Source organism: Egretta garzetta, unplaced genomic scaffold (assembly GCF_000687185.1).
Source record: "Egretta garzetta isolate BGI_Z169 unplaced genomic scaffold, ASM68718v1 scaffold215, whole genome shotgun sequence".
Taxonomy (NCBI): domain Eukaryota; kingdom Metazoa; phylum Chordata; class Aves; order Pelecaniformes; family Ardeidae; genus Egretta; species Egretta garzetta.
In genome coordinates, this window is record NW_009259719.1 from 235,476 (window position 1) to 256,666 (window position 21,191).

Here is a 21,191-nt window from a genome sequence, read left to right on the forward strand (position 1 = left end):
AGAAAATTGTGTTTATACCAGGGGGATTTTTTCCTTTTTTTTTTTTTTTTTTTTTTGGCTCAAGAAAGAAGATATGTAAAAATGTCCATACAAGAGAAGGACCATTTTCCAGGGGAAAACACAGCAGAACCATCACTGAGTCTAAAGGAGAACTTCATTCTCCTCTAAATCATTCCCTTTCGGTATGTTTTCCTCATATCTAGTAGCTGGATGCAATTCCCTCTGTATGTACTAAGCCTATGTTATTACAATTCCAGCATGATATATGTTTATTTGGAGTCTAACAAGACCATGAATCAGGAAATAGCATTGCACTTTATATTATATATTTATTTATTGTGTTAGGATGAAATTTACCTGGGTCCAGAGAACAAAATTAGGCTGTTACAGCCCTTGGTTTCATATAAATTATTTTCCTCTCAATGCCTGTGCCCTGTGGACAGAAATTTATTTCACTGGTACTGAATGAGAGTTCTCCCGTTCTCTCACTGCCTCCAGGTATGATTTCTATACCTTTCCTCCTGCTTCCAATTTTGTATCCATTACTCGAATGCTTGAAAACATGAAATATAATGCCAATGATCACAGAGCAAGAAAGCCTGCAGTGTGCAGGGAATAATTTTTGTTCCTATTCAACCCTTTGTAATTAAAGGAATCCTGTCAGTAACTTGATGTCTTCAGTGACGTTATCATATTTCTGATCTTAACCTTTCAGTTGGATTTTAGGAGCTGGCTGGCCATTAGAAAGAAGGACTATTTTGCAGACAGTTTATGGGATGCAGATTTGGACAATCCTAGTTCTCTGGACTATGTCGCACTCTGAGCAATGAAAGACAACTTTAAATGGAATGTGTGCTAATAAAGGTAAATGCAAAAGTGGAAAATTACATCACAGAATATGGCAGCTCCATGTATTTAATAATACAATGGTAATTATCTTTAATAATACTAAAAGTATCAGTGAAAAACACTACGAGAACTTTGTTAAGTGCCCAGACGTGTTCTGATTGCTGTGTTTGATAAATTTGCAAGAACTTAAGTCTCAAAGACTTGGAGTCTCCGTGAGATTAGATAGCATTTGTACACCAAATGCAGGAGAGAAGTTAAATGAACAAATGGCAAGTTTATCTCACATAGGAGAGTTTAAAATCATTAAACAAGTAGAAGTTTATTCAGTTAATTGGCTAAGGCCCAGCAAGGATTTCACAACATTATCAGCAGGGTGTTGAAATATTTAAAAAAAAAAAACCCAAAACAACCCAGCAACCAAATGCTCAGTTTCAGAAAAGCACTCTCATTTAAGAAACACTCTCTTAAGTATTTCTTAGATAAGGAGCTGTTTATCAGCATGTGTGTATGTTCTTCCTGGAATCAAGGTCCATGCAAGTTTTTTTCACATACGCCAACATTCCCTTGGTGTTTTGTGGTTTCTCCTCACTCAAGCACCAGGAACACAGGAAAAGTGGAGGTAACAAGCATATACAGTTACGAAGAGGTATGACATATAAACATTATTTATATTTACTTAGTGATTTGAGCTAAGATAGAGAGCATCAGAGTGTAATGAGTTACCCAACAGTAACTTCTGTCACTTTTTCTAGCGCATAGAGAAAAAAAATCTCTTAAGAACATGGCAGGATAGGAATATGTCAAAGCAGGGGCACAAGGAAAGGTAGCTCATGCAACTGCTGATACAACAGAAAATTGGAAAGCTCTGAAATAAAACATAAACAAAATTGAGGTGCAACCTATGCAAAGACAATGAAAGATGTGCTCTGGACATCCCGTAAAACCCTGGTGTAATTGCATTGATCACGTAGCTTCCTTTGAAACAGAATGTTTCGGAATTTCTGCTCCATGATATATCTTTTCTTAGGAATAGCCTTGGCCATCTAGGAAATATTTCACCCTACCTCCCAGCACACACAGAAGTTTAAAAACAACGTAAATGTAAACACTTGCTGATGCCAAACACTTCATTTGCCAAGAAGAAACGATGCATTTTGTACCAGGATTACGTTATAATCAAGATTAATTGTCTCTGGCAATTCTTTAACAAAACACCTCCTGATGAAACACAACATGTAATTCATGGGTTTTGCACATTCAGGGAACCTTCTCTCAACAGCTGGTTTACAAACGTTCATACAAAACCAGCCGCACTGTAACCTGCTTTTAATCTGAGCGCCAGATACTACAGAAGTAATGCCTTGAGAGATGGCACCAGGTTTTTGAAGAAGGAGCTACCCAGTGATAAAGATCTTGTGGAAAACCAGAACTATTTATCCAACTCAATCAATGAATATATCCCAAATTCTCTTAGGAGAAGGGAAACATCTCACCATCATAATGTAAGGCAACTACCATCCAGTGAGAACTCAGGCCAAGCCTCATGGCATGAATTATATTATAGGGTCATTTGGTACAACTGCACAGATTGACTGATCACAAACATGCCTGCAACTTCTGTATCCAAGTCTGCTCTCTTGCTTAGTAAAAGAAATCAACCCCCATAAAAAGCAACCACTTTATATATCTATATATATCTGTATACATAGATGCATCAATATTCAAAACCATCTACTATAAATTCAGATATTAGTTCTGGGAACAAAATAGGCATCATCAAAACAACATCAAAACACAAAACCAAGAAGAAATAGAAGGGAATAGATGAAAAGAAGGGGTAGCTGACAAGTGGTAAAGAAATAATGAGAAAATATTTGTGAATATGTTGGATCATTATCAGATGGATCTTCCCTTGCATCCAATTTTAGTTACTTTTGAAAACAGCCATGTGACTGAAAATTTGCTCATGGCTGTCATTCTCAAAAAAATAGCTGTGTGCAAGAGTCAGCCTTAGAAAGCAAACGAGCAGAAGTATCATGCACTGTTTGAGTCTTGTTGAATCCTACCATGACAAAACTTTCTGATTAGAAGTAACTTTCACTGACTTTGAGCGATGCAGCAGACTCTCCTTCCAACAACCAAATGATACTTCCCTGAGTCAAATGTAGTTTATAAGGCCTAAGCCATTAAGCATGACTTAATGACCAATCACGGCCTGTGAACACGGACTCATCACCACTAAGTGATGTCAAAAACCACATCAAGACATACATGTCCAATAACAGGGACATGAAGAAAACCAAAACCTTAAAATTTGGAACAGCGCAGAGGCTGAAAAGCTTCATTTTCTACACAAGCAATTTGTCAAAAGAAAAAATACTGAACTTGACAAGGAAATTTTTTGCGGAAAATTACATGCTCATTTATACAATTACATTGCTGGTGTTCCCATGCCCTTCTTCTTCCCCCCGAGTTTCCATCTAGGAAATATTCCCAGAACTTGCTGGTTCAGTTACCACTTTCAGAGTCTTGGAATTGAGAGGTTCCAGTAACAGAGCCTTATTATTATAAATACTTGAGCTATAACATTTCTAAGGAAATTAGACCAAGTATCATCATCTCCTGCTGACTCTTACCTAGCAATTTTAAATCTGTTACTTTGGGAGAAGTCTCTGAGGTCAAAAAGCTAATTCTGATATTGCATTAAAAGCAAAAGAGGAAAATTTGGATAAAAATTCCAAAGCCTGGGAAGGGAAGTCAGGAAACAGCAAGACAAGAGATGATGAAAACCAGCACATCGATGACTCTGGAAAATCCCAAGTCAAAGTATATCACAAATTTTGTTTTGGTACAACAAGATGATAAACAGTACACTTGGGTTGCACAGAGTTTTAAATTATTTTAATTAAATTTTTTTTTTTTTTTAATCTTTCTCATTCATCCTTGCACTTGAGTAACAGCCCATTCCTGAGCTTACAGTCGCACAACTTCTCCTCACTCACACAGAAAGTTACGTTGGCTTCCAGAAGATTACTTTGTGAGCCCAGACATCACCCGTGAACATCACCTTCTGGCCTTCAAACTTGTCACGTAATATCTAGTATTTAGATATTAGCTGCTATCTAGAAACCAGCACAGTTTTGACGTGACCGAAGTGTTTCATCACCTCGCAGAAGTACATGCAATGAATCAGCGGTAGCACATGTGAGAGATACCCTGTCGCTCCCTCTGGCACTCATTGTCTTACAGAATGACACATTATCAAAGATAATGTCCAGCCTCTGGAACAAGCAAATCGCAGACTAACTAATACAGAACATTAAAGCCAAAAGTAATCTTCCCTGCACCCCCAGAGAAATGGAACCAGCACTATAGAAAATGCTGAATGAAATCTTGCCGAATCCTGTAAGGAGCCCAGTTGCAAACCAGCAGCGATATAAGATTTGCCTGGAATTCAAACTCAGCCCCCCACATTTTTCTGCGAGCCCACCATTAAAAGAATAATAAATTTTAGCAATGAAAAGTCCAAGAAGATGAACATCTGAGAGCCTGGCCTACAGATCTGCAAGGGATCTCATAAATATATAGTAAACATCCTCAATGATGGATTCCCCAGAGGAGAAAAATTCTACATTACACACAAAGCACATTTTTTACAAACCTCTCCTTTCTGTCTGGATGCAAAGAAGTGAAGCAGAGCATTTAACATATAACTTGTAAAATGCAACATTTAAAACTGAGGAAAACAGCCAAGATTAGAGCTGACCAGCAAAATCATATCTCCCTTCACATAGTTTCTTTTTATTCTTAGAATTTGTCGACAAACCAGCAAACGGGACTAACTATCAGTAGTGTTAGATATCACAGATCTGGGTGCACAAAGATAAATTAAACAGTATGGGCTCAAACCGCATCAACACTACAAGCAACTGCCATGGGTTTTGCCATCCAACACGTTGGTAAGGGATTAGGGTGTTTGCTGTCGACACGTACCCCGGTGCCCTAAGCTTTGAAGAATGCAGTAGGTCCTGGCAATTTTTATTGGCTCAGGTTCCTCATACGTGGGCCGTCTGTGACCAAGAGCAGCTTCTCATGAAGGACACGGCAGAAAGTCAAGCGCGCTCTGCCAAAAAGCCCCCGGGAAGCAGGGTTCGCTGGCACATCCCTACCTTCAAGCAAGCAGCCAGCGGGGGTGCATCTTACTCAGCTCCAGGCAAAATGGCATAGGTCTCTTCTAAGGCAGACTCTGAAAGCAAAATTACAGAGTATATGACTGTTAAATAGAAAAAGGGAAGACAGGAGAAACACGTACCAAAGAATATGAACAGACAACGGGGATTTCACTCTGTCACCAAAGGCATTCATGCATATAGAATACACACAAATAGGATTCTGTTTCTCCTCCTGGCATTCAGCCCTGGGCAGTGGAACAGCTGATGCTCTAGGCTACAGTGGTCCACCCCTTTTCCAGCTGGTCAGGTACCAGCTGAGGGACCCCGTAAGCACCATGTAGCTCTGGCAACAGGGACTTGCAAGTCGAGATGCCTGCACAAACGTGCTCCAGGAGACCTTCAGCTGCTGAAATTCCTAACTGCCCTCACATTACTCCTTGTCCTCTCCTAGGCCACAGCAGCAAAGGACACGGATGAAACACAGCTAGCCTGGTCATGGACTACCTCTTGGGGTCTATCATCTTAAGATCTATATTCTGGAGCTGAAGTGAGATAACATTTCAGAAAAGTAAAAGAAAACACACACTTAAGAGGAAAAATCTGGCATAAAGCACACAGCTAAAGAAAAAGAAGGGACAACAAACAAGCTCTGCAGTCAAGGAAAGGGTAAAATCTTGGCCCTACTGAAGTCAGTGGGATGTTTGCCAGAAAGCTGTAGGCAGCTTGTTTTATCCAGGATTTTTAATTAGTGATTAAATGATTCAATGGCAAGTTGGCTGTTTTAAGAAGGAAAAAAATCATAGAATAGCTCCTCTCCCCGCCCCGCCTACCCCTTGGGAGGTACAGATCATACACAGCTTTTTATGGGAGCCTTGACAGGTATTTCATTGAACCTTAGTTGAAATCTGTAGTTTCCCAGGCCCTGCCTCCTTCCCCAGTTTGGGGATGAAGATAGGAAACACCTGCTAATGACACCAGAGACACAGCAAATGGCGAAAGTCCTGTGTCAGCAGAAAGCACACGGGGAGCCTGGCCTCTCTCATGCAGACGGAGTCTGTCTGATGGCGGAGAGTACATATGAAGAAATAGGATGCTGCATTCATTTAATTGACATACATTTGAATGGATTTGAATTATTCTGGAGTGACAACCCCACAAATAAATACAGCATCTTGCAGCCTGAAGGCACAACCCAAACGATCTATTCACACTGCACACTTCTCCTATTCTGCTTGATTTTTCTGCTTTTCTCAGTCTCCTTCTGCTTTTCCCTCTCCAAAGTACATTGGTTTCTATGGAAACAAAACACGTCATCAGAATGGACAGAACTTGGTGACATCCCCAAGCGCAGACAGAAAATGCAATTTAAACAAGCATTTTGCAATTTCTAACGCGAGCTGGGGACGGCAACAGGCAATCATCCCGTGCACGTGTGTGCGCATGTGTTTGCGTGGGCGGCCACCCGTGCATGCACGCACTCCCTCTCGCCACGCGATTTACACACATGTATCACCACCGGCTTCCCGGGACAGAATCCATCCCATCCCATTCTGTTTTAATATAGCTGAAAATTGCTTTGACAGCTGAATAGCTTCTTTGTTTATAACTCGTTCTTAGCTGACTCTGCTGCATTATGTAGCTTTGTAAAGAGATTACTTTGTCAAGAACCGAACATATATGGTCTGAGCATGAACAATTCAGGACGATGAACAGCATTCATTTTATATGACGTACAGGGCTGCAATCTTGCTGCCTTTAATGTGTCTCCTTTTTTTCCTGTAGGTTTTGCTTTCTGATCTTAAGTGTTTTTCTTGGGGTCTTTGGGATCATCTTCTTTACCCTTTCCTGGACAGATTCAGAGAATTTTCAATACGTTGCATCTTGCCCTAAATACTGTACCAAACCAAGTTTTTGGCTGTGTATAACATCATCATTACCCAGTCAGCTAATTATCCACCTGCAAATATCCTATTCCTGCCCTAAATTGCTACAATTTTGTTAGTGCTTGAATTAGTATTCCAACACAGCAGTGCCCCAGCAAAGGCTTAGAAAATAGACCCCACTATAGGGAACACCATATGGAACATATGCAGCGTCTTACTTTGTCCCTTCATCCCCAGCCCCAAAAGCAATCCCAAATAGGCAGATTTCCATCTGCATGACTTCAGTACAGCTGCGCGTGAGCCAGCCCCTTGTCTTCACAAACATTAAAGCAAAAGCAGCCTGCACAGCATTACTGGCACTGGGCCTTGCACCATGCACCGAGTGAGCTTTGCAGGTTCTGCTGGATTGCCTTTACTGGTGCTTGAGTTGACTGCACTGGTGGTCTCATCACCATTGCGGTTTCTACTTCTAGCTATAGCTTGTTTAGAAATTACGTTATTTCAGATTCACTTTGTGCCTTGCCTGGAGGCACAACACAAACTCAGAGCATTTTTCTCTGTTTTCTCCTGGCTTCTTCCTCTCTCCCTCCCTCAAATTTTTATATAAACCCCATTAATTCTGATGGGTAGGTGATATGGTCCCATATAAAGATGACTAAGAACATGAATTGTCCTAATGGCAAAATTCCTATTGACTTTGTAGCAGGCATTACGTTGACCTTTTGTGGCCTGGAGACTGAGAGCTGGAGATCCAGGGACATCACTGGTGGCTTTTCTTGTGCAGGACGCAGAGCTGGGCCTTGAAAGCATCTTGCATTTCAACAGTTTTTGCTCAGCCCATGAACTGGCAGAACTCCAGTTTACACTACGCCCTGCATTTTGCACTCAGTGGTATTTTACCACTTCGGAAAATACCAACCTTCTCTAAAAACAATGGGGAAGTTTGTCAGACAGACAAATCCCTTCTTATCTCTTAGTCACAACCATGACCCACTTCAGATGATTTAAAGAGCTTCGTACATATTTACCTTTAAAAAAAAAAAAAAAGACAAGAAAAAGACTTCTTTGCAAATCACTGTTTGAAAACAGAAGGTACACAGAAAAGGTACACAGAAAGATTCCTTACAACCTTATTTGCTCCCACTCAGACTCCTAACGTGCACATATTTCACAAGAGTTGGCACACTATGTGTTGATTTGTTGAATATATATATTTTTTAAATTCACCATCTGTGTGGAAGTTCTTTGTACTAGGAACTAGCGTCTTGACTAATGAATCCCTTATCTTCCATCCCTTCAGCAAACGATGGACTGTTGTCTACCACTGACAAAAAAATGCGACTGACCATGCAATATTCAGGTAAATGATGAAAGGCCACACAGCCAGTTTAGAAACAATTATTCTTGTACTGGGAATTTTCAGATTTAGCAAGAAGTCATGAGATCTTCAGAGAGTCAGTAAATTTCCACAGACTGTTTCTGTTCTTCACCCCCCCTTGTGGCAAACCTGGCTGAACCACCAAACGTGTCTCAATCGGTCTGCAACCTGCTCTGCCGCAGGAGCCCTTGGAAAATCCCAGGTCAGCAGACAACAGCTGTATCGGGTTATGGCTCGTGCCAATAAAGGCAGCAGCGGTTTGCACTGTCACTGACTGTGTGCATTGGTGGGAGAGGGTTCAACAGGACGAAATGCACCAAAAGCATTGTGCAAAGAGGGAGCAGGAGAGAGAGAAAAGGACAGTCATGGTTTGCAGGGGAAATGTAAATAATTTCTGAGATCGGAAGGCCTTGATACAGAGAGAAAACGAGAAGTAGAGAGGGGAAGGAAGATGCGTTATCAACTCACAGCGTGATCTTTCTGGAGTAAATAATAGAGCTTTGCATATGCTAAGTGTGCTTCACACTTTGCTTCAGCAAGAGCTCTGTACTGTTAATATCCTAGATGCTAGATTTCCATGCTCATATATCTTCTCATTTCAGCGCTGCTGGCACCTAGAAATCTAAATTTAAGTCTTCAAAAACATCCAAAATCTCTGACTCTAGTCTTAGTGGTTCCCTGCCAATGTATGAACAGGACTATCCTTATATAAGGAAACAGTTAATAACAAACTACATAAGTCCCACCTGTGGGGCATTGAGTCTCAGACTACAGTCATATAAGAGAATACAAAAGCTTATTAAAGGCCTCTTTTCCAAAAAGCACCTTAAATTCTGGGCCCTGGCAGTGGGCCAGCACATAGCTCTTTTTTGACTAAAGGCATGTAGTGTGCTTTGGGGAAACATGAATGTTTTGAGCACAGTATCAGTCAAGAAATGACAAATAAAACTCAGAGAAACGTTTTGCAATTTAAGGAGGCAAGTAACAATATGGAAAAATTGGGCAAATCCAACCACCAGTGAAACGATGGATTTACTCCATTGGGTGTATGGCCTTTTGATTTTCTCTCTGGGACTGTGCCAGGGACATTAGACAGCGGACTCAAGGCTCGTGCCACTTCTAACTCCCCACTGGCTCACCAAGGCTCAAATGGTTGACTTGCATCAAGCTCCTCATGGACATGAGAATACATTTACCCAGAAAGGAGATCCTGTACGTTCTGGTTTCCAGAAAGATGATGAAAAATGCAAGGCCTCCTACTACTAGCAGGTGGATACGTTGCTTGTTCAGAGTACTTTTAGCCTTTCATACTTCTTGGAGAAGTGGGCATGGTGGGAGCAGAACCACCAGCTCTCAGTTCCCGTAAACTGATAAAGGCAGTGGTGCTGGGCATGAGCATATAATTGGGATTAGCAGGCTGGACCGCTATTGATAAAAACATTTAAGACTACATCTGCAGAGCAGAATAACTCAAGGAAGTCTGGGGCTATTTCAAATGGATCTTTACTGTCAATGACAAATTTTTCATAAGGATTGGCAAACTTTCTGTGGAATCGCCCCAAAGAAGCTCTAATGTGGTTTCCTTTGATGAGAGGGGATAGGGACAGGTGCAAGAATTTCCTCATTCCCTCATCTGATTTTGCACAACTGCAGCAGCCCAGCTCAGCCATCCACAGGGCGTTTCAACTTCTCCCTCAGCAGGGCAAAAGTGCACCTGAAAAAGAAGCTATGGAGAAGGAATCCCTGGCAGCCACTACCCTAGCCTGAATGCTACGAGGCTCTTCCAGTCCTGCTCTGTAAACAGGAATTGCCTCTGGACCCTTAAAAAACACACACTACATCATTCTGGAATGGTGTTAATCTCTCTGTCGTGGAGGTCAAAGCAAGCTTTCTATTACAAGCTTCATGAAACACACCTCCTTCCCAGCCACTCACTTGCAGGGAACAAAATCCAGTCAGTGGGGATGGTCCACATGTAACAGGATGCTGGAACAGGCACTTAAAGCAACGTGGGAGAGGCATTTTGGAGCTGTGAGACCTCTGAGCTGGAGGCTGAGCCCTCGGTGAGGCAATACTGGCTCAGTGCCACAGTCAAGGAAGCAGAAGAGAGTTTTCTCTTTGCTTCCTTGCAAAGGACGATGGTCTATTTGTGGACAATACCAGCTAGAGAGGCCACAGCCTCACCTCCCATGCAAGGTCAGCAGGGCCTTGCCACAGTGCTCCCCGGTAGCAGCCATGCTCCTTGACTGCCCCTGCCCTGCCCTCATCTTCCCTAGCACCTTTACAACAGTCCTTTTTCATCCATCTTGATAGCATTTACACAGCTAGAGCCTGGGTAAGATTGGGCCTTGTGGTTACAGAACACAATGTCCCAACCTTGGAGTCACATTGGCTAGAGCAATGGTTGACACGTCCCAAAGCACGAACACCGATACCCAGGGTGTGGTAAGCTGGGGGTTAGCTGAGGACCCTCTGCTTCTCTTTCTTTAACACATTTTTTGTGTATTTTTCTAGGGGTCCAGAGTGAATGTTGGCTTTGCTGATAAACTTATCAGTAGCAGCGTGAAACATCCGTTTCATTTGTACTGTTTACACAGAGCCTGTTTCTCCAGTTGGTAAATTGGGATTGAGCGAACAGGGTGACCCTGTGTTTTCCTCCTTCCCCAGGAACATTGCTCCTAGCGGTGTGTGTTACGCATCAGAAGATCGGGGAGAGATGCAGAGTCAGGAGCCAGCCCTTCCCCACCCCTACCCTGGAGGTCTTCTACCCCTGTGCATCATTCCCAGCCCCAACCCAACCCCGAGAGATGAGGAAAGGCTGTGGCACAGTATGTGGACGCCGATTACATCTCCAAACAGGAGGAACACACAATTGGTGGGAGCCGCCTGCTTTCTAGCCCCTTTGTGCTCAGGGGCAGAAATACAAATAAGCCTCAATGTCTTTTTCCTGCTTATATGAACTGAGATCCGTTTTTCAATAGCAGGCCCTGGCAGATAAGTATTCCCTTTGCTTGGTATTTATTTTTGGGGAGGGAAGGCCCTTCACTGGCTCCCATGACACTCCCCTGCAGCACTCAGGAGGTGCGACGGGGTGGGCAGGTAGACCTGTGATTCAGGGATGCTCCTACACCCTCTGGAAGCTGGTGTTGCCATGCCAACCCTGCGCAGCCTGTGCACAGGCAGCCCAGGGAACAGCAGGCTGCTACAGGGTCTGTGCTTTTGCAGATAGATCAGTCCCAGGACCCTCCAGAGGAGGATTGGGTTGAAGCTTCATGCCACGACCATAGGACAGGTGATGGTGTCTCTTGAGTGTTCTCGGCTCAGCTGCTCATCTCCCCCCCCAACTGGCCCAGTTCCTTGGGTGGCCTCAGAGAGAATGGGACCACAAACTTTACGAATGAGTTTTCCTCCGCAATGAATGACATAACAGAACCCTTGCTAATCGCTCGTGTTGTTTCCGAAGGACGACCGAGATAGAAGTGGGTAGGAATGGCAGCAATCCTCTCAGCAAGCCCAGGCACCCCCGGCAGCAGCCGCACCCGCCCTTACCCGCTCGGCATGTAACGTCATGCACCGCCAGAGACTGCGACCCAGAGCCCGTCCAACGCACAGCACACAGGACACGAACAATTACCTTTCCTCTGCTTAAACTCACCAGATGGAATATTTTAAAAACTGTTCTTTCTGAAAAGCACAAAGTGACAAATCCAGCTCTGTGCAAAGCCCCCAGAGGTGGAGGGCCCTGCAGACAGCTCATAGGATGAAGACTCAGGTTTGAACTTTATTGTCTTATTGCACTTAGAGAATTCCCTGAGTAATTTCCTGGATATTTTCTAGGTTAGTTCCTTATTGCTTCTTGGTAAATGAATTCAAAATGCTTGCCTTGCCTTGTCTAAACCTCAGTTTGTCAAAATATAAAATGAAAGCAATGGGACAAGTTGTCCCCTGCTTTTTCTGCATAGAGTTCAACTTTATGGAAATACCATACAATGCCCCTCTCCTTCGTTAAAGCCAGTAAGGCCTTTGAAATCCCCGAATTCACAACGGCTTAGAAGCACTACATGTTGCTATAGGCAGCTCAATAGAGCACACGTGAAATGTGAGCAACAAGACTGATAAAACAGAGGCACTTGGGGTTAGGTAGCTTTTCATCCCTAAGTGGAAAAAAAGATGCATCATCTATAATTGTTTTTTCATGATCAGCTTGCCATCTAAACACCTTTACAAATCACAATATCTGAAATCTCAAGCAGCTCTACAGGAAAAAAGAGATTCCACCACCCACTGTCTGGCTGTTCCCTCCCAAAATACTGCAGCACATCCCAGCCTTGTTGGCTGCCACGCTACACACGCTGCTCATTCACCTGTGCCAGCCTTCTCAATCCAAAGCTGAGCATTTAAAACCACCGTAACATTTGGGGGCCCTGCAGCATGTGTAGTGGGATCCGACAAGGCAAAAGCTACCGTGAGCAGACAATGCAGAGAGACATAGAGGCTGTCAGGTGCCTGAGTCTGAATTGATACATGCGGCTATCAGGCTTCCCTTAACAAAAAGGGGGAGATAGGAAATGTGAAGGTTTTTTAAAAGTAGGCATTTCTTTTAATAAGATGTCTGCCAGAAACAATGTTTTACTGCATTATTAACTGCAGGGTAAGACATACCAAGTAACAGCGCCCAAGATGCGAGGTTGTTCTTCACAGAATTTCTATATTTCAGTGACTGTATTAAATATGGCAATAAAGCTGGACCCATTTCCGTGTACGTTACAGTGCATCAGCACTCATACTGTCTATAGCTTCCCATCCTTTCTCATAATAATAAGAGTCAGCAATCTGGACAGATTTCTTACTTGAGTGACTCCTTACTCCTTTTGTGTTTCAGAATTTGAGGGTAATTTTGTCATCAGGTCTTTAAAAAACACATCCACGGTCTTTTCAGGGGCAGAGATAACCACATTAAAAATTGTAACTTAGCAAGGCCACCACAGGGAGACCGAGGAGGAAAGCTGTCCTCACAGCAGTATTGCTGGGACTGTTGTTTCCTACAGCATCCTTTTGGCTGCTTTCCACTCCTGGTGCTCCTTGCCTGGCTCCTCCTCCTCCACTGTCCCACACATGAGTTAGGTATCTTCTGTTTCACAGCCCTGTGCAGGCTGTCTCCATTTTATGGTACCTTCACAAGTCATTACTATGACTTACGTAGCCAGGCTTGGTGCACAGGTTCAACTCCGCAAGTCCTTTGAACTGCATTCCTCAAGTCCACTTTTCATCCCATTATCAGATTGGTATTGAATAAAGGCCAAGTGGAAAATCCCAGTATGAAATGCACTCCAGTGGCTGACATTCACATAATGGTTATCTACAGTAAAGGTTTGGTAAGAGACCTCATCCTATACTGGACTATGTAAACTGTTTGTGTTTAGTCTAGTTTGAATGATTTCTGATATCTCGGGGTCAAAGTCTCACTTTTCATAGTTAAACATTTTAGAGGACTTGTATATTAATGACATATCACTAGCCAGAATCAGAACTAGTTCTGCTTAGGCAGCTACCTTGGACAGAAAAAACATTCAATCAGTGACTCTGAGACACAAACTGGCTCCAGGCCCTAAAATCATGAACATTTGCCACACTGCCTACCTGTAGCAATTATACAGCTGAGGCCAGGGATTCAGGACAACAAAGCTACTTAAAGATATTAGGAAGGTCCCTCACTGCCTGTTGAGAAAAACACCCCACACAGCGCATTTTTGACAGTTTTAAAGCTTCTTTGCTTGCTACAGTAGAATAAAAGAAAGCGCAGTGATGCCTGTAGTCACCCGATGAGAGAGACCTTCAGCCTCATCAGGTCCTTTAACGCACGTGTGCCTTGCGCTGCACTGAGCGGAGCCCATAGATGCATGCGCCCAGGAGCACCCCTGCACACACGGTCCCCCGGAGGGGCTTTGCAAACCACTCATATGAACTGTTGCATTAAAGGACGTTTAGCTTGAGTGATCAGCAGCTCCTTGGTTGACCTCTGGCTCTGATTCTCAATACTTAGAAGCATCTGACATAAAGAAAGCCCTTAGAGAAGGCACAGGGAAAGAAATAACTGCACTAATTAAGCTATGCAAAGTGTCTTGGAGGAGAGTGCTCCTCTTCAAGGATACCCTGACATTTCTGACCTGTTACAAGTAGCAGCAGAAAAACTTCAGGAATTTAACTTGCTTAATTGAGGCATAGAGGAAAAGAAATCAGTAGAATTTAAAATTGATTTATCCCTTACAGCTAAAACATGTCAACTTGGAAGACTTAGTATATACTTTTAGCCACAAATGCATCTTCATTTTGATTACATAGAAGGTAAATCATACTCAAATACAGTGGGAAACCATGCTGGCCTGGTGCATTTATGATTAATTCTTTGCTCACAGTGCAAATGTAAATGCAATAGTCCTATCGCCATACCCTGCTTAGCACTTAAATACCATTTTTCTAATTTATTTCCATCATTTGAACTTAAGGGCACAGAGGAATGTTTTGAATGTCACATATGATAAATATTTCTTTCTGAGAGTGAACCTGTAAAAATGCAGCCCACTTAATATACTATCTTTCACATCTTAAAAAAACTAACTTACACAGGAAACTCACAGGAAACATATGTTGGTTTATCCATTTTAAAAACATGAACCTAAAAAAGAAAGTGACTTATCAAGGTCATAATACGTGGTACGTACAGAGCTGGGGAGAGAAATCCTGATTCAGATTCCTGGTTGTCCGCTCTACTAGACTGAGAGTGTTCCTTTCCTTGCCTACATTCAGAAACAGATTATCTGGATGTCCCATTCAAATAAAAGGCGTTGAATGGGAGACACCTCTTCTTTCTAGGATGATTTGAAGCCCTCCAGAAGAATTTCTAGTTGTTCCTAAAATGAAAATGTGTGAATTATTACCCAATTTGGGTAATAATTTCACTAGTAGACAAAATTCAAGCCTCTTGCACTGTAAATAGCTCATTTTTAATTTGCCTTATCACCAGGTACCTGGCATCTGTGTCTTCATCCAGATTCACCACATCACTGAAGCGAACCTGTTGGAGTCCCGCTTTTCATAGCTATAAAGATGAGCTCAGGGCACAGCGAAGCTCTGCATATTTGGGAATTCGGGGTTCATACTCATCACATGTGTCAAACTGGGATAGCCTTTCTGTACTTCTCCAGGTTGCTAAGGATTAAATTAGAATCATAGAATCACTTTGGTTGGAAAAGACCTTTAAGATCATAGAGTCCAACCTTTGACCTAATCCTGCCATCCCACCACTAAACCATGTCCCTAAGCACCTCATCTATTGTTCTTTTGATACCTCCAATTAACTGGCTGTGATTAATACAGGAGGCTCACAACTAATATAAGTCCTTTCCATTCAGATGTTTTTCTTCAGTGTCTGGAAGAGGACACAAATACTTGGATCAAGTCTCTCTAGACACATTCCCCAGTTTTTCCTGTTAGCGGGAACACAGAGGACTGGATATGCAATCTCCTAACACTCTAGTTTGTGCCTCCAGCTATACTTAATCCCTACACCAGGGCAACAGCTTGCTACTACTACTAGCTGAAAGAATTACAGTGGAAGTCACTGATGAACCTGAGAAAAATCACAATAAAGACAACCTACAGTTACAGCATTTTCTCCCTCTGACCCTATGACACCAGAGCAGTACCCTGTGGAGAGATCCCACTGAAATGAAACCTAGATCCCATTGAATGGGAGAAAGTTGACTGGAAAAGGCAGCAACGTCCCTTCAATGGCAGAGCCAAGGAAGAAAACTATCTAACTCTTCCATTGTGAAGTTTCCACTGGACCAAAAACAAAACAAGCATTCAGTTTGGTTACGCTTGAGGCTGACTTTTTAAATACTTATCTGGGCCTTCTATTCTTTCTCCAGTTCTGGACACTGCATGCTGTGCCCTTGTGCCTTCACTCCTCTCCTACAGCCACGCAGCCTGGCTTGGGGAAATCTCTGTGCTCCAACTCGTGCTGCTCTGCATTTCCTAATGATCTCATGTGCTAGCCTAAGATGCCTTAATCTATTTGCAGGCTTAATATGATAAGGAACAAGAAAGAATACATTTCTGTTGTTTTATTTACATAAAGAGCCATGTAACTGGCTCTCCCTGTCTCAGTCATGTGCTATTAATAAAGTCCATGTGAGGAATATACAAATTTACACCACATGTGAAGCCTGTCAACATAACTAGTCTCTAGCTAGAATACTTTCCATGCCCTGTATCTCCATATAGCCCATCTTCCTGGGACATGTGACCCAGAAACGTGTCATCGGGACACGTGTAGTCACTGGACCGATGAAAGGAATTCAAGGGAAACAGAAGGAACAATGCTGCTGCTTCCAACCTCCGCTCAGCTTGTTGCTACTGCTCTTTGAAAAAGTTAGTGAGACATGAAAAAGATGTTGTCATCCCAAACTTGGCCTTAGTTTTACCTTCCATACAACAGGCTTTTATAAAATACCATATTTTCCCAGAGATTATTAAAGAAAAAGGAACTAAAAATCCACAGATGTCAGTTTTTAAAAGCAAATGATCACTCCTACGCAATGGCTGAAAGGCAAACTTGTACCTAAAGACTTACAACTGGCATCACTGACATTTTTCATTGTCCAATCAAAATGTTGAAAATAAAAATAAACAGAGCCCACAAAGAGAAAAATACACTGGATTTTAACATTCTTTCACAATTCATAACCAATACTGCGGTCAGCAACATGGAGCGAGAAAGACGTTTGGTTATAAGTCATGACTTTAATCAGACAGTCTCACTGGCGTCTCATGGAAACCTTCCAAATTAAATGGTTGTCCAAATTAGAGACATTCAGGCTAAAGATGAAACATCACAAATAAGCTCTTTTGTCTAGAATAAATAAAACCAAAACAGTCAAATGCTCAGGAAGATAACCGATACAACATTGTTCCCTTGGGCATCTTTGTTGGTGATTAACCCAGTGTGCTTTAGATGCCTGAAACAATGAAACTAGTGGACAAGCTATTCTAGTCCTCTGGGCACGAACTGTCCTCCTAATCTCTGCTCACCAGGTCTCCCCACAGCCACATCCTTCTAACGCCCTGCTTCTTCCTCCCAGCCTCCAGCTGGTGACTCACTATTTAATCAGCACAGCCATCAGGATATTCACCTACCAAATCAGCACAACCCTTGATCTCCCTGCTCTGACCTCTTCCATGCCTATTCCCAACTTTTGTTTATTACTTTCACTCATTGCGCCAGATCTAAACTTAGACTGTCAGCACTTCAAGGCAAAGCTCCCACCACGTGTGGTACGAAGCCCCCCCATGGCACGGTCTCTGCACACCTTATGTAAGCATCTTTGCCCAAAGGGATGAAGGAAAGGACGGACCACAGTCCTCAGGCCTGATTAGGTTTGAAATCAGTCAACAGTGCTGGATCAGGCAGAAAGGGACTGATCTGGAAAGTACTGCTGAGTGCCTCTTGAAGGGTCTGCATCCTCTCTACAGTGCAGGATTTCATCTTGCAGAATAAAGTCCTAAAGCCAAACCATTTTAATGAGAACCCTGAAACTCCTCCAGCAACACTTGTTAGGAAGTTACCTGTCATGAAAGACACACGGCATTAAGGACTCTTGAGATATAGGGGTCACCAGAGGGTATTTTATCTTTCTCTATATATTCGTTCCAGAAAGAATAAAGGAGACAGAAGATAAAAAGTGAGATTATGTCACAGCAGAGGAATGTCTCCTATTATAGGGAGATAAGCCTTTTCCACTGAAGTCAAGTAATCTTCAAAAGATGACTATGAGCTGCGTTGTCATGCACTGTACAGAAATTTGTACTCTTTCCACTTCCTTGTCAATGTTATCCTTGTATTTTATATAAAAACTGCATTATATATTACATTATACACCTCAGCTGATCTTAAGATCACCTCCAGGTCTGGTTACTAATTCAAATGAGGACAAACATCCATGTAAGCAGCAGGACTTTTGATGATGTCAGATTGGCAATGGATACTTTAACAAAGAAAACAGTCAAATCACATCTTGGACATAGCGTTTGATTATCCATGGATGGATTATCTGGGCCATGGGTTGGTCCACTCCACCTTGCCTTGGCTGCATCACAGCCAGGACACAGGCTCACACCTGCTGGCAGTTTCCTGGTGCCTACGGTCATCCCTGTGCTCCAAGGAGATGTGCTTATCACATTTTAAAGGATGGACACACTGAATAGTCACTGTCTCACTGGCACATGTTTTGTATTAGCTGTGAGTAATCTCTCCCCTCCCTCTCTCTGCCCCTTATTATCCAGCTAACTGGCTGCAGACCTTCTCTGAAGGAGTGGTCTTGGTAGCCATCGCAGGGGTGTATTATGAAAGAAGGAGCTCAACTGTACTAAAATCTTAATTACAAGAACAGAAAGGCCCCATCACACAAAGTTTATGCCTTCCAGACCCCTATATTTTAGATCTTGTTCTGCATCCTGCAGCCAACATTGAGACTTCTACACAGGCCAGGCTCCCTCCTCCCCAGAGTACATCATCCCGAGGTTTGTCTGGAGCAAACCCACACTTCTAACATGGATTTTGCTGAAGTTTGATGATGCAGAAATATATCAAAGCAGCAACCTGCAGAAAAGCAGGGTATAGGCAGCAGCAACCTCCAGCTCTCTTTGCAAACATCCTGTTGCAAAGGTGCCCTATTTGTATTTATGTCGACAAGCAATAGAAGGGCTCCAGGGTGCTGAGGCACTTCTGGGGGTCTATAGCAGCAGGAACTCCTTGCTCAGTGGGGTGGAGCTGGAAGCCTCAGGCTAAAAAAAAAATGGCTGGTCACTATCCAGACCACAAGGATTTCAAAACATATGGCACCCATGGGCTGGATCTACCCTACCCACTTGCAACACACATTGCTTTCTCCCTATGCCATCTACTCCCTTCCAAAAATCCCACAATTGCTTTTATTGTGACTTAGCTCAGCTCCATTCTCTTGAGGGGAAAACACACGGCACTTTTGGACCATATCTAATGAAATGATTCTGTTTGCAGTTTCCAAACTTCCCTTTAACCATAGCCTAGGGAGTCAGGAAAGGGATAAATCACACTGAACTCCACAAACACCTTCTCCACACTGCATTCATAGGTATCCAGAGAGAAAGAACACACACACCTCAGGACGCAGGGTCTCACTCAGAGCTGCCTAGGAAGAGTCAGATGAAGGCACCATGAACATCTCAGACCTGGAGAATTAATCTGTTTAATTGGAGCTGAACAAGGACCTCAGCTCATGCAGGCAAGATTAACAAGAAGAGCATCAGCATATTTTTGCATTATTTATCATAACAACAACATAAACATATATCACATTATTTCATACATCTCTTCTTAATTATACTATCTTCTATGAGAGATGGAAGAAGCAAGGCTTGTAGTCATTTGGGAATAACAGGAGGTTAAAAGTTGGTAGAAAACACACATCCAAGAGTTATTAGCTAACAGTAGACCCTTCCTTTCCTAGATCCTACTGATAAAGTTCTTCCTTCTTTTTTACTGTTACTTACCTAAGATTTTCTTATTTACTGAGCTATTAACAGCCAGGTACACAAGGGGTTGTACTTTTCTTTCTGCTGGATACGGTCACTGTGAGCTTCCAAAGAAAAGTCCCCTCTATATCAGTCACTGCACATTCAGTTTGGAACTGTGACTTCTCCGAAATATCTACTGATATAAATTCTTGGAACAAATAGGGAAGGAGTCTTATGCCTTACATATGGTAGCATGGCTCCACAGAGATAATACACGTTAGCTTCAGGAGACTCCTAACAGCAAGTTTTTTTATTGCTTTCATCATCTAAATGCCTATATATGGGGTGTGACAGGAAATCATGTGATTTCCTGAAATTCAGCTTCCCCTGCTTGTAAACATGTCAAAGAATTTCACTTTCTGATTGCTGGAAACTAAAAGTGAGGTACTTCTCAGCAAAGTTTTGCTCTACAAAAAAAAAAAGAAAATTATGTTCATGAAAATAATTTTCTTAACTTACGCTTATCTTCTAAAACTGCAATATTCAGCTATAACCTTCCTTTACAAAGCTTGGATGCACTGACATAAAGGTATGAAACTTCATAATTTCATTATTTATGGTGACATTGTCATCAACAAAACATACCTAGATGGAATTACAATAATTAAATGCACTCAGCTGCATTTTCTCTGAGAATTTCAGCATGCTCAGGGTGTGGAAGAACTGACTCATTCTTTACAAGGAGAATGCAGTACAAATCCTGCTAATCATTTATGCTGAGTGTGGTATCTACAATTCATTTATTATACGAGAGTTGCAGGGCTCTGGTACTTTTTCAGTAAAGTACCATTAATATTGCATCTGGCTACACTACAGGCACTTTGCAAGATCTTGAGAAATCATGTTTCAGATTGGCCAGAAATACTTGTCCTGGGTTCAGCTGGGATAGAGTTAATTTTCTTCATAGTAGCTAGCATAGTGCTGTGTTTTGGGTTTAGTACTAGAAGAATGTTGATAACACACTGATGTTTTTAGTTGTTGCCAAGTAATGCTCAGACTACTCAAGGACTTTTTGAGCTTCTCCTGCTTGGCCAGGTGCATAACAAGCTGGGAGGGAGCACAGCTAGGACAGCTAACCCAAACTGACCAAAGAACTATTCTATACCTTATAACGTCATGCTCGGGGGGGGGATTAGTTGGTCGGTCGGTTGTGGGGAGAGCAATCGCTGCTCGGGGACTGATCACAGCTCGGGACAGGCTGGGCATCAGTCGGTGGGTGGTGAGCAAGTGCATTGTGCATCATTTGTTTTTTATATTCTGTATATTCTGTTACCATTCTCATTATTACTATTA

At 42.5% G+C, this 21,191-nt stretch overlaps 1 protein-coding gene and 2 long non-coding RNA genes across 6 annotated transcripts in view; 2 read left to right on the forward strand and 1 right to left on the reverse strand.

Moving 5' to 3' along the window:
* Nucleotides 1–20,019, reverse strand: part of SLC6A6 (solute carrier family 6 member 6) — a 118,866-nt gene extending 98,847 nt beyond the window's left edge. For all 4 annotated transcript variants that reach the window (XM_035894808.1, XM_035894806.1, XM_035894807.1 and 1 more), the window contains exons 1-2: nt 19,875–20,019; nt 5,019–5,095 (exon numbers count right to left, since the gene is read on the reverse strand). The gene's annotated coding sequence lies outside the window, so the exon portion shown is untranslated. The remainder of the gene's footprint in view (nt 1–5,018; nt 5,096–19,874) is intronic.
* Nucleotides 1,429–12,550, forward strand: LOC118452326. Its single transcript, XR_004842075.1, has 2 exons — nt 1,429–1,495; nt 8,205–12,550. It is a non-coding gene; the product is annotated as an uncharacterized LOC118452326 (long non-coding RNA).
* A 240-nt stretch (nt 20,020–20,259) lies between the features above and the next one.
* LOC118452324 overlaps nt 20,260–21,191 on the forward strand; it is a 19,081-nt gene continuing 18,149 nt past the window's right edge. The window contains exon 1 of the long non-coding RNA XR_004842072.1: nt 20,260–20,427. This is a non-coding gene — a long non-coding RNA (uncharacterized LOC118452324). The remainder of the gene's footprint in view (nt 20,428–21,191) is intronic.